The 25,360-nt window shown below is 47.7% G+C and overlaps 1 long non-coding RNA gene across 1 annotated transcript in view; it reads left to right on the top strand.

Annotated features, from left to right (window-relative positions):
* The window catches only part of LOC138285781 (uncharacterized), an 85,994-nt gene extending 63,207 nt beyond the window's left edge, over positions 1-22,787 (top strand). Inside the window, exons 2-3 of the long non-coding RNA XR_011201643.1 lie at positions 20,755-20,955; positions 22,615-22,787. This is a non-coding gene — a long non-coding RNA (uncharacterized lncRNA). The remainder of the gene's footprint in view (positions 1-20,754; positions 20,956-22,614) is intronic.
* Positions 22,788-25,360: the final 2,573 nt, after the last annotated feature.

A 25,360-nucleotide genomic window follows, 5' to 3' on the forward strand; every position in this document is an offset into this window, starting at 1 on the left:
GAATTCAGATCTAAAGCAATCCTTAACAGCAAGAGTATTAGGTTCTGGCAGCAGCTGACTTCATCACCTATATGGGGTCCAGAGAGCACTAAATAATCTGCCAAGGAGGTCGTTGGGAGGACGCACTTATTATGAGATTCTCTTTGGGATACCTATGTATGTCCCAGATCTAGATGGCCCTGATTTGGTGGCAGCAGATACACCTTTTGACATAAATGAACATCTCACTGTCTTACAGGAGCTTCAGCAATTTCATGATGATAAATCATCCGCCAGTGCTGCCACCTTAGGAATAAGGGATTTGCCAACAACTTCTACTGGTTGGATTCCTAAAGTTTGGGACCTGGTTCGTGAGAAGGTTGCTTTGAAGAAGGAATTAGGCCCATCGTATATACCACTGGTCCATGTCCTGGGAATACAAGGTACCAGAACTGTAGGAAGGCAGGGTGGGTAAGGACACAACTGGAAGCCCCTTCCATGGCCTTGAGAGGGGTGAAATGTGAACTGGGATTGAAGGTAGCCATGGAAAGGCCCAAGGACCTGGCCAATAACTCTGCTATCCTTGAAGCGCTCCAGCACTGAGTGCGCCTTGTCAGCGAAGAGATGGGAGCCATCAAAGGGCGTGTCCATATGTGAAGCTTGGCCATCCCCTGTAAAGCCAGTTGTTCGCAGCCAGCCGTGGCCCCATATTGCCACAATTGAAGAAACCTCTCTGCTTAGCGAGTTGGTCGTATCCAGCTCACATCTGATAGTGAGCTTGGTTGCGTCCCTCCCCTCTGCCATAGCTTGGGAGAGTATGGCCCAGGCCTCCTCCAGGAGCATGGGCAGCACCCGTGCAACAAAATTCCTCAGTGCATGAGAGTACCGGCTCAAAAGGCCCATGGTGTTCATGGACCACAGTGACAGGCTGCTGGAATAAAACATTTTCTTGCCAAAGGTGTCCAGCCTCTTGGATTCCCTATCTGGTGGAGTGGTAGAGAATGAACTAGGGTTTACGTCATAAGTGGAGGCCTGGGCCACCATGCTTTCCGGGGTAGGGTGCTGTGTGAGAAAAGTGGAGTCCCATGGGGCATGGTGATGGCAGTGGGCACTTGTCCTGTTTACAGAGCCCTTGTGCTGGGCTTGGACCAGTTCCCAAGAAAAACATCTGTAACAGCTTCATTAAAAGGGAGAAGCGATTCTGAAAGGGTCCCTCCCGGCTGAAGCACCTCTGTCAAGATGTTAATCTTGACTGCTGCTGAGGGCAGGCCAATATCCAGGACCTCAACCACCATTCTGACCACCATATCAAAAGAAGCTCCCTCCTTCATAGCCACGGTTAATGGAGATAGCTTGCCCATATCTGGAGAGGTGTCCAGTCCACTGGCATTCATCAGTTCTTCACACCAAAGAGATATGGTTATCGTTGATGGTTCTGTCCCAAAGACAGAAAAGCATGTGATATTATTCACATATTATGAGTTAGAAGGATGATGAACCCTCACCCACTCAAGGTTTCATCATTTGGCCATAACGTTTCTCCCACAGGAAGGCTTTTCCTTGACAGAGGTGGGCTCCTGATGAAAATTTAGCTCTTACTGGGGTCGGTGAGATCTGTCAGAAAGACTTCTAATGTCTGTGAGTAGACCTTCTCATTTACTTGAGCTCCACTTTACCTGTATGTAGTCATCTATACATGGAATGAGGGAGAGGAAAACAGTTACAATTGCTTCAGGTTGGGTTCTTGTATTGGTGCCTCCTTGTAGGAAGATTTAAAAAACAAGAGGGTCTGGTAAGATCGTTCGTGTTCTGTAAGGTGAAATGTGGGGTCTGTGGCATTCGCTAGGGATACTGTTCCTTAACTACTGTGTGTGTAGTGGTATGTTGCTAAATGCATCTGTAAAAGGAGAAGAAGAATGGGTGCACATAATTGAATGTTCCAAATCTAGAGTGGGGTGCATGAGATTCCATTAACCTTGTGGGCACTATTTTGGAGCAGGCAGGGACAGTTAGCCTGTGTGTTGGCCTTGGTGTTGAAAAGAATCCTGCTAAAGTGTTGCCCCACCAGCTTCACTTGATTGCCAACTCAAAGACGTACAAGTTGATTTTTAAGCCTCCCTAGCCCTTTGAATGTTTCAATTCTAGAAATCCTCTGTCAAAGCACCTGTAGTATGCCAAGCTTTACAGCTGTACTTAAACTAAGCAAGTAAACGTGTCCGCTATCCCAAGCTGTTTTCAATTTCTGAAAGCAGCTCCTTCCTGTAGGAAAGTACCATCTTGCCTGGCATGTAACCCCCATATTTCACTGTATATATGTTGTTTTAGTTGTATGTGTCACTGGGACCCTGCCAGCCAGGGCCCCAGTGCTCATAAGTGTGCCCTGTATGTGTTACCTGTGTTATGACTAACTGTCTCACTGAGGCTCTGCTAATCAGAGCCTCAGTGGTTATGCTCTCTCATTTCTTTCAAAATTGTCACTAACAGGCTAGTGACCAATTTTACCAATTTACATTGGCTTACTGGAACACCCTTATAATTCCCTAGTATATGGTACTGAGGTACCCAGGGTATTGGGTTTCCAGGAGATCCCTATGGGCTGCAGCATTTCTTTTGCCACCCATAAGGAGCTCTGACAATTCTTACACAGGCCTGCCACTGCAGCCTGAGTGAAATAACGTCCATGTTATTTCACAGCCATTTTACACTGCACTTAAGTAACTTATAAGTCACCTATATGTCTAACCTTTACCTGGTAAAGGTTGGGTGCTAAGTTACTTAGTGTGTGGGAACCCTGGCACTGGCCAAGGTGCCCCCACATTGTTCAGGGCCAATTCCCCGGACTTTGTGAGTGCGGGGACACCATTACACGCGTGCACTACATAGGTCACTACCTATGTATAGCTTCACAATGGTAACTCCGAATATGGCCATGTCACATGTCTAAGATCATGGAATTGCCCCACCAATGCCATCCTGGTATTGGGGAGACAATCCCATGATTCCCCGGGTCTCTAGCACAGACCCGGGTACTGCCAAACTGCCTTTCCCAGGGTTTCACTGCACCTGCTGCCAACCCCTCAGACAGGTTTCTGCCCTCCTGGGGTCCAGCCAGGCTTGGCCCAGGAAGGCAGAACAAAGGACTTCCTCAGATAGAGGGTGTTACACCCTCTCCCTTTGGAATAAGGTGTCAGGGCTGGGGAGGAGTAGCCTCCCCCAGCCTCTGGAAATGCTTTGATGGGCACAGATGGTGCTTATCTCTGCATAAGCCAGTCTACACCGGTTCAGGGATCCCTCAGCCCTGCTCTGGCGCGAAACTGGACAAAGGAAAGGGGAGTGACCACTCCCCTGACCTGCACCTCCCCTGGGAGGTGCCCAGAGCTCCTGCAGTGTGCTCCAGACCTCTGCCATCTTGGAAACAGAGGTGCTGCTGGCACACTGGACTGCTCTGAGTGGCCAGGGCCAGCAGGTGACGTCAGAGACTCCTTCTGATAGGCTCCTTCAGGTGTTGCTAGCCTATCCTCTCTCCTAGGTAGCCAAACCTCCTTTTCTGGCTAGTTAGGGTCTCTGCTTTGGGGAATTCCTTAGATAACGAATGCAAGAGCTCATCAGAGTTCCTCTGCATCTCTCTCTTCACCTTCTGCCAAGGAATCGACTGCTGACCGCGCTGGAAGCCTGCAAAACTGCAACAAAGTAGCAAAGACGACTATTGCGACACTGTAACGCTGATCCTGCCGCCTTCTCGACTGTTTTCCTGGTGGTACATGCTGTGGGGGTAGTCTGCCTCCTCTCTGCACTAGAAGCTCCGAAGAAATCAACGGAATCTTCCCCCTGCAACCGCAGGCACCAAAGAACTGCATCACCGGTCCTCTGGGTCTCCTCTCAGCACGACGAGCGAGGTCCCTTGAACTCAGCAACTCTGTCCAAGTGACTCCCACAGTTCAGTGACTCTTCAGTCCAAGTTTGGTGGAGGTAAGTCCTTGCCTCCCCACGCCAGACTGCATTGCTGAGAACCACGTGTTTTGCAGCTACTCCGGCTCCTGTGCACTCACCGAGGATTTCCTTCGTGCACAGCCAAGCCTGGGTCCCCAGCACTCTAACCTGCATTGCACGACCTCCTGAGTTGTCCTCCGGCGGCGTGAGACTCTCTTGTGCAACTTCGGGTGAGCACCGATTCACTCCACTTTGTAGTGCCTGTTCCGGCACTTCTGCGGGTGCTGCTTGCTTCTGAGTGGGCTCCTTCTCTTGCTGGACGCCCCCTCTGTCCCCTCACGCAATTGGTGACATCCTGGGCCACAGCAGCATCCAAAAACCCTAACCGCGACCCTTGCAGCTAGCAAGGCTTGTTTGCGGTCTTTCTGCAGGAAAACACTTCTGCACGACTCTTCACGACGTGGGACATCCATCCTCCAAAGGGGAAGTTTCTAGCCCTTGTCGTTCGTGCAGAATCCTCAGCTTCTACCATCCGGTGGCAGCTTCTTTGCATCCACAGCTGGCATTTCCTGGGCATCTGCCTACTCCCGACTTGATCGTGACTTTTGGACTTGGTCCCCTTGTTCCACAGGTACCCTCGTCTGGAAATCCATCGTTGTTGCATTGCTGGTGTTGGTCTTTCCTGCAGAATTCCCCTATCACGACTTCTGTGCTCTTTGGGGAACTTAGGTGCACTTGGCACCCACTTTTCAGGGTCTTGGGGTGGGCTATTTTTCTAACCCTCATTGTTTTCTTACAGTCCCAGCGACCCTCTACGAGGTCACATAGGTTTGGGGTCCATTCGTGGTTCGCATTCCACTTCTAGAGTATATGGTTTGTGTTGCCCCTATCCCTATGTGCCCCCATTGCATTCTATTGTGACTATACATTGTTTGCACTGTTATCTATTGCTATTACTGCATATTTTGGTATTGTGTACATATATCTTGTGTATTTTTGCTATCCTCATACTGAGGGTACTCACTGAGATACTTTGGCATATTGTCATAAAAATAAAGTACCTTTATTTTTAGTATATCTGTGTATTGTGTTTTCTTATGATATTGTGCATATGACACTAGTGGTACTGTAGGAGCTTCACTCGTCTCCTAGTTCAGCCTAAGCTGCTCTGCTAAGCTACCTTTTCTATCAGTCTAAGCTGCTAGACACCCCTCTACACTAATAAGGGATACCTGGGCCTGGTGCAAGGTGTAAGTACCCCTTGGTACTCACTACAAGCCAGTCCAGCCTCCTACACTTCCCCCTTTAAAAAAAATACAGTGTTTTAGAGTAGTTAACTTACCTCTGACTCCAGGGGCCGATGGGGAAGCAGTGGTGTCCTGTGTGAACCAAGTGCACAGACAGCTAAAGAAACAAGCATATAAGTCTTGACTTTGCCAATGTGTTTTAGCTCTGCTGTACACAGCATGGCTGCTGTTCAGCATTTCTAAAGGTTAGTACACACCCACATTACCCACAAACCCTTACAACCAAAAATTTGGAAGAAGGCCAGAGAGAGAGATTAGCTAACATAACACCAGCATCCACAGACACACAACACCATCACATATACAACATCCATGCACCTCAAACAACACACACCAACACATCCCCCCACACATTACAACAGACAGCACCTCACATCACCCACACCACATCATGGCACCTTAAAGACACCCCAGGTTTTCAGAGGAGTAGCTCAGGGTCATGGTGGAGGAAATCATCCGGGTAGAGCCACAGCTATTCAGATCACAGGTGCAGCAGACATCCATTGCAAGGAAGATGGAGCTATGGCAGAGAATCGTCGACAGGGTCAACACAGTGGGACAGCATCCAAGAACACGGGATGACATCAGGAAGAAGTGGAATGACCTACGGGGGAAGGTGCGTTCTGTGGTATCCAGACACCAGATTGCTGTACAGAGGATTGGCGGTGGACCCCGCCTCCTCCCCCACAACTAACAACATGGGAGGAGCAAGTCTTGGCGATCATGCATCCTGAGGGCCTCGCAGGAGTAACAGGAGGACTGGACTCTGGTAAGTCATATCTTTACTACTTTCACCCCACCCACCCCACCTGCATGCCATCACATACTCCCACTCTTACCCTTACCCCCATCACACCATCAACTCCATCTGTCCCACTATCACAACCCACACATCTCAATACCAAGGCCCTGCATGCAACACCTATGCATGGACCATCGTCACCAAAGCATGTCCAGTACAGAAACCCACACAGACCCCAAAACAACCATCACAAAAGGGCTAACACAATGACACAAGCACAGGAGTAGAGGGTACCTCACCCAATGCACAAGATGGCACACACAGATACTAAAATTATGCATTTACACCCCAACAGGACCCCTACCCAACGTCACCGGACAGGAGGTGCCAGACATATCCAGTCCCCCCACAGAAGAGGCCCACAGTGATGACAGCAGCTCTGCATGCCTGGATCAAGATGACCATCCCGGCCCATCAGGGACCTCGGGACAGTCGGTTCCCCTGACACAGTCCCAAACCACCACAGAGCCTCCCCCCTCAGGAAACACCAGCACAGCACCCACCCAGCGGGCCCATCCCTTTGTCCCCATGACACGTGAATCAGCAGTGTGTCCACCACTACAGGGACCCCAGGCAAACCCACCAACCCAAGACAATCAGGGACCTGGGGTCAGTGGCAGTGGGCACATGGTTCAGGGGACAGAGGCACAGGATAACAGGGAAGCTGGGAGGACTGCTGTGCGACAGGGGGAGGACAGGCCCAGGGAACCCAGTCTCCACGAGGCACTCTCCAACTTCATGGGAGCATACCACCATCCCCAGGAGACCATGGGCATGGTACTGGCCAAGTTTCAGGAGACCCAGCAGCTGCAGGAGGAACACTACCTGGGGATCAGGGAGAACTTGAAGTCCATTAACACCACCGTGGTCACCATTGCAAGGGTACTGGCAGACCTTGTCAACACCATGAGGGACACAGTGGCACACAAAAGGGCTCCTGACACTAGCCTGGACGATGAACAGCCCTCCACCTCCGCCGGTGCTAGTGGACAGGAGGCACTGCCACAGAACCAACAGGCCACCAGCACCCCACCCCCTGCAGAAGGAGAACCACCCCACAAACGGTCCTTGAGATCCAGGAACAAGACAGAGAACATTGCCAAGACCCCGCCAGGAAATGAGACTTTCCTGAATGTCACCCTTCTATCCCACTTTGTAACCCTGTCCACCTTAAACTGCCATAGCTCCACTTCCTATGCCCCATTGGACAATGCACCAGTGAGACCAAGAGACTGGACTCTGCCATGTACATTCCTCCACCATCACCACAGCCCATTTCACCCCCCCTCCACTTATTTGCCCAGAAATAAACACCCTTGAATCACAAAACGATCTGGAGTCAGTCTGTTCTTTCACAAATGTGTAATTGCTAATTCTCTGGAATATAGCAATGTCAATGTACTTGTTCACATACCAATGTTACACAGCTGTAGGCCAGGAGTAAAGATAGCAGAGGGCACAAATTGGGACCCAGATCTGTGAAATGGAGAGGCAAAGTGACAAGTCAGGGTCCATACACAGAGTGAAAAAGACAGACTTTTGCTAGGTCCTACAATAGTATGAGATGTGGGAAGCAGTTCCATCTTCTTACCTGTGTCTCACTGGAAGTATTGCATGATGCTGTTGTTTCAGTGGTCAACATCTTCTTCTTCTGCCTCCTCTTCTTCACTGTCCACAGGCTCCACAGCTGCCACAAGACAACCATCAGGCCCATCCTCCTGCAGAAAAGGCACCTGGTGTCGCAAAGCCAGGTTGTGCAACATACAGCAGGCCACGATGATCTGGCACACCTTCTTCGGTGAGTAGTATAGGGATCCACCTGTCAGATGGAGGCACCGGAATCTGGCCTTCAGGAGGCCGAAGGTGCGCTCGATTATCCTCCTAGTTCCCCCATGTGCCTCATTGTAGCATTCCTCTGCCCTTGTCCTGGGATTCCTCACTGGGGTCAGTAGCCATGACAGGTTGGGTTAACCAGAGTCACCTGCAAATATCGAGGGACAACTGTTAGACATCCTCCAAACATTAAGGAATCTCCCATACCCAGACAGCAAATGAAACTGTGTGGGGACTTAAGGCTCACCTATTAGCCACACACGGTGCCTCTGGAGTTGCCCCATCACATAAGGGATGCTGCTATTTCTCAAAATGTAAGTGTCATGCACTGAGCCAGGATCCTTGGCATTCACATGGGAGATGTACTGGTCTGCCAAACACACCATCTGCACATTCATTGAATGGTAGCTTTTCTGGTTTCTGTACACCTGTTCATTCCTGCGGGGGGGGGGGCAAATGCCACATGTGTACCATCAATGGCACCAATGATGTTGGGGATATGTCCCAGGGCATAGAAGTCACCTTTCACTCTGGGCAAATCCTCCACTTGAGAGAAAACAATGTAGCTGCGCATGTGTTGCAGAAGGGCAGACAACACTCTGGACAACACGAACATTGGCTGGGACATCCCTGATGCCATGGCCACTGTTCTTTGAAAAGACCCACTGGCCAGGAAATGGAGTACAGACAGGACCTGCACTAGAGGGGGTATTCCTGTGGGATGGCGGATAGCTGAAATCAGGTCTGGCTCCAACTCGGCACACAGTTCCTGGATTGTAGCACGATCAAGTCTATAAGTGATAATTATGTGTCTCTCTTCTATTGTCGACAGGTCCACCGGGGTCTATACACCGGAGGATGTCGCCATCTCATCATCTGCCCCAGCGGACGTGCCCTATGGAGGAGAACGGTGAGCAGTGGGTAATACAACACTTAGGAATCACAATGTTTTTTTCGAAAACTTTACAATTTCTCCATGTGCCTTTGTCTGTCCGTATTCCTGGCCTAAATAGGTGTGGCACAGTTATTTGGGCTGCCATGTGGCCCCCTGAAATGGCGGCTGCCTGACCTGTAAAGTGGGACACGGGGAAATGAGGTAACTGCGCTGGCGTTGTACACCGTTGCAGTAGGCGGTCGAAGACCGCGATGCAATTCAGCATTGGTTAACATTGGGACCTATGGGTTTCAAGGAGCCAATGATGATGTACGCCGGCGGTGACGGTACGCACCTCTGCGGACGTGGCCGCCATTTTCTAAATGTTCAATCACTTGATACCTGACTTTCAACAGGAGAGGACCTACACTGCAAGTGCTGCTGTGACCTGTGTCTGGAAGTGACGAAGGCTACAGTGTCTGGGGAAAGGGCCCCTGCCTTCACTTTGGAGGAGTTGGAGAAACTAGTGGATGGGGTCCTCCCCCAGTACACGCAACTGTACGGTCCTCCAGACAAACAGATGAGTACAGTGTGAGCATGGTGGATGGCACATGATTGTATGGAGTGTCGTGGATGGAAGAGGGAGGGGAGGTGGACAGGCCAGCATGTTAGGATAGTGTGTGTGTATGTATGTCTGGGCCAGGGTGGGAGGTTTTTAGGCAATGCGTGAGAAGAACTGTACGGGATAGTAACATCCATTATAACTTCACTTTTCCTCAAGGTCAGCGCCCACCAGAAGAAGGGTATTTGGCGTGCCATCGCCAAGGAAGTGCAGACCCTGGGGGTCTACCATAGACAGAGCACCCATTGCCGGAAAAGATGGGAGAACCTGCGCCGCTGGAGCAAGAAGACGGTGGAGGCGCAGCTGGGGATGGCCTCCCAACGTGGAAGGGGTGCCCGTCGCACCATGACCCCCCTGATGTACCGGATCCTGGCGGTGGCATATCTTGAGTTGTATGGGCGCTTGAGGGCATCACAGCAGCCACAAGGGGGTAAGTACACTCTCATTCAGCTGACTCTGCGCGCTTGACGAGGTGTCTGGGTGGGGGTGGTGGCCTGTGGGTTCCCCTAGGCAAGGGCATACGCGCAAAGGTAGATCCATTGTTTTGCAGCCTCATTCCCTGTCCACCCCCAAAGGTGGTATTTGTCCTCTACACCTAGTCAGGCTCCCATGGGTGCCAGCTGTGCATGAAATGGGTCTAGACAGAGTCCCCCTTGGGCATATGCTTTTCCCCAGCACTGTTAGTGCATGGCTTAGTGCATAGGGCTGCTCCCTGTGGGTTGTGTCCGCCAACGGTAGTGGTGTTGCATGCACTGACCATGTGTATATTCTGTCTTTCCCCCCTTTTTGTTTTGTCCCCCTGTTCTTGCGTGCATTAGCATCATCTGGCGGAGGAGCAGTGGCACCGGAGCAGGAGGGAGCTGCATCCCACATGGCCCTGGAGGGTGAAGTAACAGAGTCTGAAGGCACCAGTGGGACGGAGGGAGAGGGGAGCTCCACGACGGGGACAGGAGCATACACCAGCGACAGCAACTCCTCCTCTGATCGGAGGTCCTTTGCGGTGGCGGGCACCTCTGTGCCCACTGCATCAACAGGTACAACACCACCCCCCTACCAGCACCGCCCTCCCAGCAGCCCCTCAGCGTGTTTCCCGTGCTCGCTCACCCAGGAGGGTGGGCATCTCCTTCGCCCCAGGCACCTCAGGCCCTGCCCCAGTCAGCCCTGCTGCCCTCAGTGAGGAGGCTATTGACCTCCTGAGATACCTCACTGTTGGGCAATCTACCATTTTGAATGCCATCCAGGGTGTTGAGAGGCATTTGCAGCAAGCAAATGCATACCTGGAGGGCATTCATTCTGGGCAGGCGGCCTAACAGAGAGCATTTCAGGCTCTGGCCTCAGCACTGATGGCAGCCATTGTCCCTGTGTCCAGCCTCCCCCCTCCAACTTCCTCCACCCAGACCCAATCCCCTGTACCTCAGCCTATCCCAAGCACACCATCAGACCAGCATGCACACTCATCAACACACGAGTGGACATGGCAAACATAAGTACCACACATCCCACAGGCACTCACACAAGCACCATTCCATGCAGACACACCAACATCCACTGCCTCCACTGTGTCCCCCTCCTCCACGTCCTCCTCCACCTCCCTGTCTCGTCTCCACTCACACATGCATGCACTACATCCTCAGCCACTACCTCCATCACCAGCACGCCCATCACCACACACCGCTCACGTGCACTCACCACCCCCACTACCATCCACACACATCCCCTGTGTCCTCTCTGAGTGTGTCTGTGAGCCCTCCTTCCAAAGTACACAAACGCAGGCACACACCCACCCAACAGCCATCCACCTCACAACAGCCTCCGGCCCATGCACCTTCACCCAAATTCAGCAAATATACACCTCTACAACCACTACCTCTTCCTCCACTCCCAACCCCCTCCATCTTCCTGTCCCAGTGTGTCTAAGAAACTTTTCCTGGCTAACATTGACCTCTTCCCGACACCTCCCCCCGTCCTCCCCCGAGGGCCAGGCTTTCAGGTCCCAGCCCAGCACCTCAGCCACCAAATCCCCAAGCACAGTGGTCCCAGCAACTCCGGTCTCATCGATGGCGCTACCCATCAGGGCTGCCAGTGTGCCACCTAGCGAGGTCAAGGAGCAGGCCATTCCGCCACCTGCCAAGGTGAAGAAGGTGCCCACATGCCGGAGGGAGAAGCCACACCTACCAGCAAGCAAGGGCTCCTCCAAACCAAAAGGGGACAGTGGCAAGACACCAGCAGAAACATCAAAGGTGGGGAAGGGACACAAGCCGAAGAGCAGGTCAGGACAGGGCACAGTGGCTCCGACTGAGGGACCAGAGTCACCCCTTCTGTGAACCACTACACCAACCTGTACGGCAGTGGACACCACCACCTGCACCGCCACCAGCACCACCACCTGCACGTCAGCAACAGTCCCCAGCATCATCCCCAGTGGGCAGCCGTCCGAGGCTGCAGGGGACGTCCTGCTGTGTCCCTCAAGAGGTGCAGACACATCCACCACCACCAGCATCTCCGCCACAGACACCGCTGCAACCACCGCCACCAGCCCTGCGACGTGCTCAGGCAGTGCCACCACAGCTGACATGGCAATCATCCCCAGTGGGCAGCCGTCTGAGGCTGCAGGAGACGTCCTGGACCCTGCCCAGCGTCCATGGGGCATGATTCCCAGCACTGTTTGTACCTGCAGGTGGCAGGCGAAGTCGCAGCAGGGTGGAGTGTGTCTCTGCGTCTCTGCCTCCATGGCGTATCATGCTACCTGTTCCCAGGCAATCTTGTGGCACACACACCCATGTGAGGGAATGTGACCTGCCACACTGCATGTGAAGCACTCTGGGCACCAAGCCGCCTCCAGAACCAGTGGAGAGATCCATCCACTACCTCAGTCCTTGGCAGGATGAAGCACTCTGGGCACCAAGCCCCCTCCAGAACCAGTGGAGAGATACATCCACTACCTCGGTCCTTGGCAGGATGAAGCACTCTGGGATCAAAGCCCACTCCAGAACCAGTGGAGAGATCCATCCACTACCTCAGTCCTTGACAGGATGAAGCACTCTGGCCACCAAGCCCCCTCCAGAACCAGTGGAGAGATACATCCAGTACCTCAGTCCTTGGCAGGATGAAGCACTCTGGGCATCAAGCCCACTCCAGAACCAGTGGAGACTGTTATCCACTTGAGAGACTGTGGCTTTGCACTCTCCAGGATACAGCAGTGGGCAAACCACCCACTGGAAAGACTTGAGAGACTGTGGCTTTGCACTCCCCAGGATACAGCAGTGGGCAAACCACCCACTGGAAAGACTTGTGAGACTGTGGCTTTGCACTCCCCAGGACCAATCAGTGGGCATGGAGCCCCCTCGTGGAGCAGTGGCGTCATGCGTTTATCCGTCTGAGGTGCCCCCTTCCCCCTCCCCCTGAGGTGCCTGTTTCATTTCGATCTGATGCCCCTGCAGTGTTCTCTCCGTCTCTAATCAGGTATCTTGTGTGGGCTTTGCCCATGCATTTTGGGACACTGATCCACGGACGATGTTTGATTAATATCCGGACTTGTGTAGTTGGTGTACTTATTTGTATATACTGATTTTTGACATTGCACTATCTGATATTTAATAGATTACACTTGTTACAATAATTTCCTTTTGTCCTTGCGTTCTTCTAGGGGGTAAGGAGGTGTATATGTAATGTTGCTCCATGTATTTGTGTGTATGGTGTTGTGGGTGAGGGTGGGGGTGGGGGTATTGTGTGTTGCGTGTGTGCGTCAATCTCCTTTCCCTCCCACCCTCCCCTGTGTTGTAGGTTCAGCACTCTCCGTGGTTGTCGACGGCGTCTTTCCTGCTCCTGATACAGAAGGAGGAAGACCAGCATAGGCAGGACATGTCGTTCGGGCTCCATGGCGTCCTGGTTCCTTGTTGGGTGTTGAGAGGTGAGTGGTTTCCGTTCCAATTCCTGTTTCCGCCGTGCTTTTGATAGCGTTGGTACCGCCCCAGAAAAGGTGGCGGATAGGCCTCTTGTAATAGTGTGGGCGGTACTTTGGCCTCCGCCTGTCTGTTGGCGGTGACCGCCGCGGTGTTTGTTTCTACCGCTGTGGCAGTCGGAGTTTTAAAGTGGCTGTCTATGTTGGCGGTTTCCGCCATGATCGTGATTCCATTTTGTTTTCCGCCGGGCTGTTGGCGGTATTACCGCTGCTTTATCACCGACCGCCAGGGTTGTAATGAGGGCCATAGTGTGGTACAACAAACAATAATGCTACCTTTACAGGTAACACATTTTCAATTGAAATTACCATTACAAATGCACAGACATACAGTTTTACAGATAAAATGCTACAGCGCACAAATGATAGTGTGTGGAAATTGCATCACCTAGTGCATTAGTTTGTTTTGAAGTTATTCAAATATTTGTTTCAACCACACCAGAATTTCACAAAGCATGCTCCATTTGTTCTTTCCTAATTCTGATATATTCTTAAATATTTCCATAGTTCATTTACAGACATTTTAATGTTGCTGTATGCTAGAAAAAAGCCTTATGCACTCCCTGATTGTCACATAATTCCTCTTACCTTAACATCAGAGAATGAAAAGTAAACACCAGGCTCCCTCAGAAGACAGAGGCTGACATTTAACCTCTGTCTTTGAATGCAGAGAATGTGACAAGATAAGAACAACATTTTAAGTTTTTTTTTACAGAAAGCAAGCACTGGTGGAAGAATATAAGTAGGGAGTCAAAGAAGTGGTAAGCAGGCTATGTTCCACAGGAGGGACAAAGACATGCTGGACAGCCTAAAACAAATAAAGTCAGCAAATAGAAAGCAAGCACATGTGAGTTAAAAATCACAAAGCCAATGGTAAACAATGGATGGAGTGCATTCCTGGGTGATCTTTCAGAATGTCCCCAAGACGTCTTTAGCAACCAGACAGCTGGATTGCCTGGTAGGCTTCAACTTAAACAACAAGGAAGTCCATCCTTTGCTCTCTCATCATGGCACCTGCTTTACAAAAGAAAAGTAGATGTCTTAAATAGAAAAATTATTAAAGTTGCAAAGAAAGACTACATGGCAGCTAAAGACATCGCTCCATCTTTCTAGTGGGCCTTTCTATCTTAGCATGTATTTTCTTATTTTGTTAGTAAAACAAAACATGCTGCTTCAAAGTGTTCCTTGTGACCCATGTCAGCACAAGTCCTTGGGAAAACTTCATTAAGTGGGGATGCCACGGTGTACGCATCACTTTCCTTAACAATTTTTGGATGCCTCCATCCTCCCCTTTCCTTGGTCCAGCTCATCAGTGAAACATTAGTATTAGAAACAGTTTGGGAGAGCATATTGAACTATTTTTAATGTAAACAGATCAAATGATGGGCATTCATCATTTTTATAAGGCTCCTGGGGTATTTGGGTGTGCAAAGGATGGGGGGGGGGGGATATTGTGTTTTTCCCCGGATTACATATTTCATTTAATTGGGTAGAGGGCTAGAAATAGAAAAACATTGCTCCAGGATCTTATGCCTTGGGGTCAAGGTGTGGTAGCAGAAAGAAGGCAGCGTTATGAAGAGCAGAAACTGCCACTATTATTTGAAGAAACATGCCGCAAAGAAGTTGACAAGAAGGATGCGAGAGATATGCTTTATGATCATAGGTAAACTGCCAGTATCCCTATTCAAGCACCATTTATAGAAAGTTTTGCTCTAAGATTCTGACTCAAGTGATAGCATGAAGGACAGAGTGAATAAAAATGAGTGATAGAGTATTTGTATTATTCAGAATGCCTGACTCCCTTAGTACCACGGAGTAAGAGTTATGAATGGTGCGAGGCAGAAGTTGTCTTAAAGAAATACTACTCAGATGAAAAGTAGAATGGTAGAAGGTTAGTGACCAAAGAGTAAAATGTTCACTGTCCAGATAGACTGCTAACATATTCTGAAAGATATCTGCCAGAGGAAACTTTCAAAAAGTAGTAATGTGATGGCAGGCAACTCTAGTCCTGTTAACTAGAAAGGTATGATCTCCTGTTAAAGGAAATCATAGCCGGAGCTAAACTATTTTTCGAGCAAACCCCCCAGACAGGATATAGGTCTATGCCATATTCAAGGGGGGATATACACAGCTTATTTCATTTCAACCTGACAGGGTAGTTATTTTTATGCACAGCATTGGTATGTCAGGCTCTTACAAATTTAAAGTATTCACTGCTGTTTCAATCTAGGAGGAGTAGGATAGTTAGCCACTTCATATCACCGACGTGAAGTGGTACAGTGGTATCCATGGTCAGTGGGGCTTCCAGTTAGCATGCAATGTAGGCTGGTATCATTCACCTCCGTGTGTGCAATATCATTTCCTCAGAGCTCAACAGTGTTGCCACGTCAGTATTCTCCAAGATGTTCATCATTACTGACAAACAGGTCTAGATCAATCTTCTATGAAAGACTGAGGTCACCGTACCCTTTGGAAATTGGTAGAGTCAGACCTGTTCTGTAAATAACAACACTGTTGTATATACAAAGAGGCCTTCAAACATGTTGGTAGCCAGGCCAATGAAGTAGAAGACAATTGGCTGGACTGGATTTTAATGTAGCTGCATTATCACAGAACTTGCCTTCCACTGCAAAGGCCAATGATTAAGTAGCTACTCTCTTTGTTCTGTATTGCTGGAATGTTGGTTAAGTGGTAGCTAATGAGTAATATGCCTTGGGGTTGTGTATTTGAAGGTGTGCACCAACCATAAAGCTCCTGGCACGTAGTAGCTCTTAATTTATTTAATGAGGGGAGGAGCAAAAGAGTGTGAGATAAGATCACAACTTGTGTATGGACACCAGTATTACCTGTTGCCTGAGATCACTTGAAATGATGTTTTAGGGTATGGCTAGGTCTGTACTGCTTTTCTGAACTTTAAGTAATTGCTGATTACCACACACCCACCGTCACCCTACCACCACCAGATCCATTTCTTCCACCTTATGGGGGTATCAGTATGATGGGTGGTGCCATGGAGCTATGATATTGCGAAGACTCTCCAACCTGGCAACTGGTGGGTATAGCCCTAATGCCGATACACTGGCTTAGGCGTCCATTGTTTCAGGGCACTGCCAGAGAGCCCCAAAAGGAACACCGCATAACATACACACACATGAAGTCATGCCCCTTCCTGGACACGTCATACTGGCAACCAGTAAGCAAACAGGAATGGGAGGCCCAAGTCCAGGCAGTGATGAGCTGCATCAGCACAAGCATTTGTGCTGCTAAAGAGTCATCTCTTTGTAAATGCCTCCTTCTGAACAACTGTGCCAGACCTTTGCCTGCTCCATGAATTCTTTCCTGACATTACTATAGGTATTTTCCAGGCCTTCTTTTTTGTGCTCTCTACTTGACTATTGTTCTAAAGTCCTTGTTTGTATGCCAACTGCTTTTCCATATGGGTTCTTCACTTGTTTGACAACTGTACTGATCTCAAGACTGACTACTGACGATTGACTCTGCCACTTACACAATTATACCTCTTCTGCTGATACTTTGCTCTGTGACTTCACTACCCGCTTCTGGGCATCCTTGTGTGGTAGGAGTGATATGATATTCTAGAATAATATGACTATGTCACTTTTGGAAGTTGTATCTGGGGAAATAGAATATCAATAATAAGGACATCCGTCACAGGTGTGATTCTCCACATATGGGTAGACAGCAGACGAACATTAAACCCTTTATACCTAGATGCCCATTTTTGCCCTTCTATTTACAGCCTTTCCTTGGTGTTGTCGTGGATGCTATTCCAGCATGCGCTCTTCTATAGTGAAGTGCCGGGGTTCATGGAAATGGTTGAGAAGCACCTTTTCTAGCCTTCTCGAGGGTTTGCCTTCAAGTCTATCAAGAATCAGACAATAATATTCTGAAGGGTGTTGCAGACTTCAAATGTTTGGACAGAGATGAAGCTCCCACTGATACAGGTTTCCTGAAAGAAGAACAATCAAGAACACAGTAATCTGGATTTGACCTGCCATCCTTTCTTTGACTGTAAATTCTGAGTCTGTTTTGTGGGAATGTATGGCCTCGTGTGTATGCAGGCATGGTTGCGAATTGTGAACCAATTTTTGCCACTTCTGTATTAATAGCTTGTGTACAAATTGCCCTTTTGGAAAAATACCAAAATGAACTGCCAATGAATATTAACTTGGCAGGCCGCTTCAAGGAATTGGCTACAAATACAGGTATAGAGTACAGCAAGAGACAGTAGACCTCCATCCAGATGTTTGTATTTGTGAACGGGAAACATTCTTTTTTTCTCAATAAAGCAACCTATTTCCATTGAAGGCATAAAATCTAGCGTTTCCTATTTGGGAAGGCACAATGAAGAGCAGGCAGTTGTGTCCTTGGCAAATATCTGCTCCATTCAACATGATTTCCAAAGGGAAAGCTGTCCCAAGGGGATAGCTTCCCTCTTGAAAACTCGGGTATTGTTATTGTTTAATCAATGGTCTGCAATTGCAGTTGCGCATTACTGATATATGTCATTGCAAATTGCAATTAGTAGAGGCCCCCTTCGTTCCCCCTCCTAATTGTGTTTCGTAATGAGTCGCAAAACCCACTTTTGAACTGGAGAGGCATTTTGGATTTGCAAAAGGGGGTTAATAACTAGTATAAAAACATTTTACACCTGCAAACCCTGTTATTTTACAAAACACACATTTTGCAACTGCAAATGGGCTTTGGGCATCAATCCCTTAGGTCCTGTAGATCCCATGATGGGTACAGCAGAGCTTTGGGAAGATGTTTCTTGCAGTACGTAGCCAGTGCAGGGCCCTGAAGACAGGAGCAATGTACTAGCGACTAGCTGTAGAATGAAAAGGACATGTGCTCAGACATAGACGTTTCACAGTTACGAATTGCAGGAGATAAGCAGACTGTAGAGTTGGCATTGTTTTTACCCAGTGATGGCTCCTCCATTTGGGCGGAGGAGCGTCGCCCCCCCACAACAGCAGCAGAAGCTGCAAACCTTTCACAAGGAAGGGACCGTATGAAAGGGGCGGGGCCATGGGGTGACGAGCAGTGAGGGGAGTGCATTGTGCACTCCCCTCACTGTGTATGTATGTTTGGCTGGCCATGGCGGGCCAGCCAAACAATCATGCGCAGAAGGCTGTCTCCAGCCCAGCAACTGTATAGCCCTGCACAGGCTTCCAGTCTTCCCAGCCAATCCTGACGCTGCTTGGCGCAGGGCAAACTGGTAGCAGACGAGAGAGGAGTGGTGCTACGAGAAGTGGTGCAGAGGTAAGTTTTTAATATTATTATTTTTTGTAATTACAATTTCTTTACCCCACTCCCCGCCCACCCCATTGGCGCGCGCCACCACGCCCTACCCCCTGTAGCCCTAGCGAGCTGCTGCTGGCTTTTACTGTGTTTTTTTCCCAAACATATTTTTCATCAGCAACTGCACGTTAAAACAATACTGTGGGAATATCACATAGAATATAATGTAAATGCATTTTTGGACACAAACAGAAGTGTTTATCCCGTACATTTTACATATATATCCAGATTGTAAAGGAGATCCTCTATAAATTTGTGACACAGCTATCACTTCCTCTCTCGCTGAGAGTTTATCTGACATCTTGCACCACTGCTGAAAGTCATCATGTACTTCATCATCTGCCAACAACATTCTCATCCAGATCTCAGCTTGTAGCCAGAGATGTTCTTGTACGAGAGGCCCTGCGGTGGTATCCAACGGATCACAGTCCTGCATGTGGCTAGTAATCGTGTCAACGAAAAGACCTTTTAGCAAATGTTCCCTTTTCTAGACCTGGCACTGTTTTTTCTGATTTATGGGTATTTTAGTGTTTTATTCGTGTATTATTCTTTACTTTATGTGAACAATGCAGAATAGGTGCATATTGATTAATGATTGCACAATAGTTTTACCAGCATTAAAAATACTAATGTGGAATTCACATTTTTTACATCCACATTTTTGTTTTTCATAATCTGGTTGATACAGGTAGTTTACGGCCATGGGGACTGTCCTGATTTTGGTTAAACTGAAGGAATCAAGAATGCCGCTGCCCCCATAGAGGGATCTGCAGTGGGTAAACTGGCTAACATATGTTTCAGTAATTCAAATTTCCAGCGTTTACAAGAGGTCATGATATTTATAGTTTTCGATGTCTTTTTAACGATCATAGGAAATTACCAAAATAATTTGTGGTAATTTATAGTTATGAGTGTCATAATGACAATGAGACTTCTTTCTTCACTTGTGTCGGGGTAAGGCATCATTTTCGGCATTAAGTTTTATTTCTGTACTAAGCATTTTGCTTGGCATAGCCTAATAATGATAACCTAGATTGTTTTGGACTTTGAACTCAATATCTATAATATGTCTACATTCTTCCTAAAGAAGACAATTTGGAAGCCTAAACAAAATATTGTGTTGAATTTACGGATAAAGGGCTTGATGTAGAAAGTCCTTTTGCGATTGCGAACCCTTTCATTTCCAAAATTACAGGATTTGTGACAGCAAAAGGCTTTTTTTAATCCACTAAACCACTCTTAGGAGTCCCTCTTTAAAGGAATTTTGACATCCTTTCTGAATCACAAATAGGAGGAGGCAGGAAAGGGGCATCCTCCTATATATGATTCAGAAAGGTCTGTATCAACGGTTTATGACAGCAACTTCAATTGCAAATCAGTGATGACTTACTGAACTTTGAGTTAGGTCCCGTTAGGATTCCTTCCCCTTTGGGAATTGTGTAGGCAGTAGCCCAAGGTCCTCCTGAAGTTTTCCGGAATGGAAAACCGTTTTTTCAAAAGCATGCTGGTTCCTTTAAGGAACAAGGGCTGCTTTATAATATAAAGTGTTGCATTTTGGAATGCAGTGATAGGGAAGGTAGTCTGATGTTCCCTGAAGGCCACCAGGCTACTATCCCTGTGCTTGTAACCAATCACATAGGGTTGACAAATACGACCGGCCTCATGAATATTAATTAGGGAGGTCACTCTGTGCCCACCTGTTATTCCATATTTTGTGAACTGTCCTATTAGTTTGGAAAATCAGATCACAAAAAGTCAGTGCAGAATTTGCAACCAGTTTTTGCTAATTTAATCTTTGAACAGCAGGCCTCAATTTCTTTGTAATGCCTATCCCTAATATGCTATGCAGATTTGTAGAGTGCATTTTCACCCAGGAGGGTATCCTGGCACTGACCAGGAGAGTCTAGCCGAACCTACAGCCTAGTGGGACTACTTGAAAATGCAAGAAAAGAGTCAATGGCTGGATCTGGATTTGTATGCATGGAATCTGTGCAAGTAGCAGTCCGGACGAGCTGATGTGTCTTGACTGGTTGTGAAAACAGATGCGATTGTTGACCTATACTGAGCTAGTGTTATGCAGTGCCTTGAAAGTGTTTTTTACACAAATATTTTGCTTTCTTGCAGTGGATCGTGAGAATCGTAGTCAAATAAGCAGCTTGAAGCACCAGCGTATTCTTCCAGTGGCTATTTAAGGAGAATGTTTCAAGACTCCTACAGCTCTCTGCCCTTCTCCGCGTGCATCTCCAGCAGATTCCTGTACCTGGCGAGCCAGTGACTTGCACGCATACCCATCTCTGCATCAGCATCTGCCACCAGGGTGTAAAGGTGAGGCAGCTGAACCCTACCCAAAGAATGAGTCGAGTCATCAAAAGATTTGCCATGTGAGTGGAGCAGCACATGTCAAGTAACAATATGATTAAGACTCGTTCAAGTTTAAAAATAGGTTATTTCTTGTACACTTGTGATTCACTATAGAACATTAGATTATATCACTGCGTTGAGAGCAGTTAAAAGTAACAATTTTAAATCCTGAACTTGTTTTCACCTACGATGCCCTGACAACACTGCCATGAATAAACCAAGAGATGTCAGTCTGCCATGTGCGCTGTATACGGCCAATAACTGTGTGGAGCAACCTTAGTGTCTATTAAACCTTAGGTAAGGGAGATCTTTATATAGCCCACATCCAGAACTGGGGGGCACATTTATTAAAAAGTCACACAGCGCAGTAAGTCACCTTGCTGTGCTGCAGTGTGCTGCGTGACAGGGAAAGGGCAGGATTGGCCCTATCTTACATTATATGGTGCATTCCTGCCTTTTGCCAGTGCTGGCACACAGTGTGCTGCCTAGTACCAAATCACTCTTGCACCATGGTGCAAGAGTACCTGAGTTGTAGGCAGGATTGTTTTTGTGCAGGAAGGGGCACCTTCCTACACAAAAACAATCCCCGGAGGTATTTTCCTCTTGCTATGTGTGCTGCAGAACACATAGAAAGAAGAAAAAAAGGAGGAGAAATAAACATATTTCTCCTTGTAATGCCTCACCTAGGGAGGCAAAGCAGTTTTGCTGCATTCCCAGGTCTACTCAGTGCAGTAAATCTGGGAATGTGTCAAAATCTATGGGTGTTGCGTGGTAACACCCATGCACCACCTATGGAATACCTTCCTGGGGCAGAGTCCCTCAATCCAGCGATTTGGGCTGCATTGTAAAACTCTGGATTTATTAAGCCACTCAAGGCCACGCAAGGTGGCCTTGTGTGGCTTGATAAATTGCATTTTAAGGGTTGCATCGCTCTTGCAACCCATTGTGTGGTGCAAAGTGACAGAGCCCTTTAATAAATTTGCCCCTTTGTTTCCTCAGGTTTGACTTCCAATTAAACTAAGGGGCAGTGAAGTAAAGTGATGTGCAGGTTCACACAATTTGTTCAAGGGGCAGCCGGGCTTTGAACCCAAGTTTCCTGGTTACACACTGTGCTTATTTAACTACTAGATGGACATCATATTGGACCTGATTACAACTTTGGAGGAGGTGTTAATCCGTCCCAAAAGTGATGGTAAAGTGACGGATATACCACCAGCCGTATTACGAGTCCATTATATCCTATGGAACTCGTAATACGGCTGGTGGTATATCCGTCACATTTGGGACGGATTAACACCACCTCCAAAGTTGTAATCAGGCCCTTTGTCTTTTGTTTAACTTTGACGGACAAAGCTTTGTGGTTTTGTTCAGGATCAAAATTACTACAGAATATTAAATATGCGCATGTTAAAGTTAAATGTACTTTTGGAAATAAATCAATGTTAAAGCAAGGTAGAGCAGTCTATGTTTTTTAGGTTTTGCCTGCACTTGCGCTTAAGCACATGCTTGTGAAATCTTTTGTCATTAAAAACAACTTAAAGCGGGCTTAGAACCAGCCCCTTACGTACCTGAATTTACCATTGGCTTACCCGAATGTTGCCCTGATTTATGTGCTTCTAATAGGCCAGCACGTTGTCTGTATGACACTTCCTGTGGGCGTCTTCATCTTCTTCCTGTCGGCGTTTTCATCTTTTTCCCCGATCTTGCCCTCGAGTTGCCTGTGGATCAAGTACTCGTTCTAGTCACTTCCCATTGGACACTGGCCAGTGTCCTTCCCGCTGGCTGCGACACTGAAGGTACTTCTTTTTTCTTCCTGCATGCCGTCTTCTTTCTTCGCAGATGTCTTCTTGCTTCGCTGCCATCTTCTCTGTCTTCTTCTTTCATTGCTGTCTTCTTTCTTCTTCCTGCATGCCAAATGTTTTCTTAGCAGACGTCTTATTTCTTCGATGCCTTCTTCTCTGTTTTCTTTCTTCTTTGCCGTCCATCTTCTTTTTTCTTCCTGCATGCCGTCTTCTGTCTTTGCTGTCTTCTTTCTTCTTTACTGCTTGCCGTCTTCTGTGTTCACTGGTGTCTTTTGTCTTCGGTCTGTCTTCTTTCTTTGCTGTCTTCTTGCTTCATTCCTGCTTGCCTGCTTATGTCTTCACTGTAGAACTCCAGACGATGCGTGCCATTAGGAACTTTATATGCTGCCCTGGCCTTGGGCTTTCTCCTTCCCTTGTTTTTTTTTTCTTCCTGTTAATGTTGTCAGAGTATTTTATTTGGTGCTTTTAGTGTCAGGTGAATAATTGATTAGGTGAAACATAGTAAATGACCCCGATGGTCCTGGGGAGAAGAGATGTGTTGGGGTTGCCTTTTAGAGCATTTATATATGCATTCTGTTTTTTAAGTTAAGATGCTGTTATGGCTTTTCGGGTGAAAGACCGCATAAAGGAGTACAGAGTTAAAAACTGAAAGCAATATGCTTTGAACCTTTGGACTTTAGCAGTACAAAATATAAATTCTCCATTAAACTCTACACAGCACCCGTCCCCCTGCAGTCGGTGAAACAAGGTATTTATATCAGAACCAAAACATAAGTTGAAGCGGCAATATTGCAGAAGTTTCATATATTAGAAGCACCGACCTTAGCAATATCTTACACCCTGGTGAACTGTAGACATTTAGGTGAAGGGTTTCGCTTCTTATAGGTAGAAGTGATACCCGAGTACAAAGATTGTGTTGCATGCAGGCCCCGGGTGGCTCAGGTACACTCTACCCTGGTCTCCAGTATCGGTTAACCAGCCTGCAGCCTCGGCCTGTGACAGACAACGACCCTGCAATGATTTTCTGACAGAGGCGGAAGTGAACAGCGAATGTCTGGGATAATTTGGCTTTACGATGGCGAGGCTCGGGCTTTGGCTCTTAGGACTAAGCAGACCTTTGGCTCGGCTCTCCCTATGAATATGGTGGCCTGTCCATCACTGCTCATTCCCCCAGTACTGCTGCTGCTCAATACCGAGGGGTATTGCAGGAAGATACCCTATTGCTTGTTTCTAGGTGTGCAGTATACATGTGTTGGGTTTTCTAAAGTCAGGGGCACTGGAATTATGTCATTCTGCGACTGTGGCATTTTTTAACTTAATTAAGGATCTGGTGCATTTGCCACATAATCCATTATCTTCTGCATAATCATAAGTTACTAAAAAGTGGGGATATGTTTTTGCACGCATTAAAGGTCACTTTCCAAATGTTAACTGGTCATTTTTCAGTTGCTGTTTTATATATTTAGCTATTAAATTGGTATTAATGAGGATAATTTTTTGCCTAGCGGTATTACTATGTGTAGACGTTACAAAATAATGAAGTGATACTATCAAAAAGTGCTGCATAATTTGCTTTTTTTGCCAAATAATTTAGTCTACTCTGCCGCATAATTTGGTCATCCCCTGCTGTATAAGTTCAGTGGCCCTGTCAATAGTACTCACTGCATAACTAGTTGTCTGTGGAGATTGAAGTACATAGTGTAGGAAGATGACTCTGTACATACTATATCAAAATGAGATATAGTGTGCACAGAGTCCAAGGGTTCCCCAAGAGGCTTGACAGAGGTAGTAATAGATAATACTGATGTTCTATTTGTGGTAGTGTGGTCGAGCAGTTAGGCTTATCAGAGAGTAGTGTTAAGCATTTGTTGTACACACACAAGCAACAGACGAAACACACACTCAATGACTTAACTCCAGACCAATAGGATTTTATATAGAAAAATATTATTTTGTTACTTTATGACTAGAACCACAAGATTCAGTTCAGAAATAATTACTGTTGCAGGTAAGTACTCAACATAGATATCAATGTAACTTTGTTTCACTTTAGCAAAGAAAACAGTTTTTTAAGTAAACAGAGAATATCTATTTCAAAAGTGGACACACTACATTTTCAGAACAGTTCCTGGAAGAAGAAAATAAAGTACAGTTTTAGAGGTAAGTACATGACTTCCAGTTCCAGTCTCCGGGTTATAGGTAGTCCACGGTTGGGGGGTTTAAGTCAACCCCAAACACCCACCACCAGCAAGACAGGGCCAGCCGGGTGCAGAGGTCAAAGTTTAGCAATTTTAACTTGGTCTCCTATGGAGATGGGGGTACTCGGAATTTGGTCTGCCAGCAGGTAAGTACCCGCGGCTCGGAGGGCAGACCAGGGGTATTAGAACAGCACTGGAGGGGCCCCAAGTAGGCACCAATCCCACACCCTCAGTGGCACTGGGGTGGCCGGGTGCAGGGTGCAAACAGGGCATCGGGTTTCCAATGAAGGTCTATGAGGGGACCCCGGGGGTCACTCAGGCACTGCAGGCGAGGTCTGGGAGGATGTCTCGGGCACACCAACGGTCAGA

The sequence above is a fragment of the Pleurodeles waltl genome, chromosome 3_1, assembly GCF_031143425.1.
Source record: "Pleurodeles waltl isolate 20211129_DDA chromosome 3_1, aPleWal1.hap1.20221129, whole genome shotgun sequence".
Classification (NCBI taxonomy): Eukaryota; Metazoa; Chordata; class Amphibia; order Caudata; family Salamandridae; genus Pleurodeles; species Pleurodeles waltl.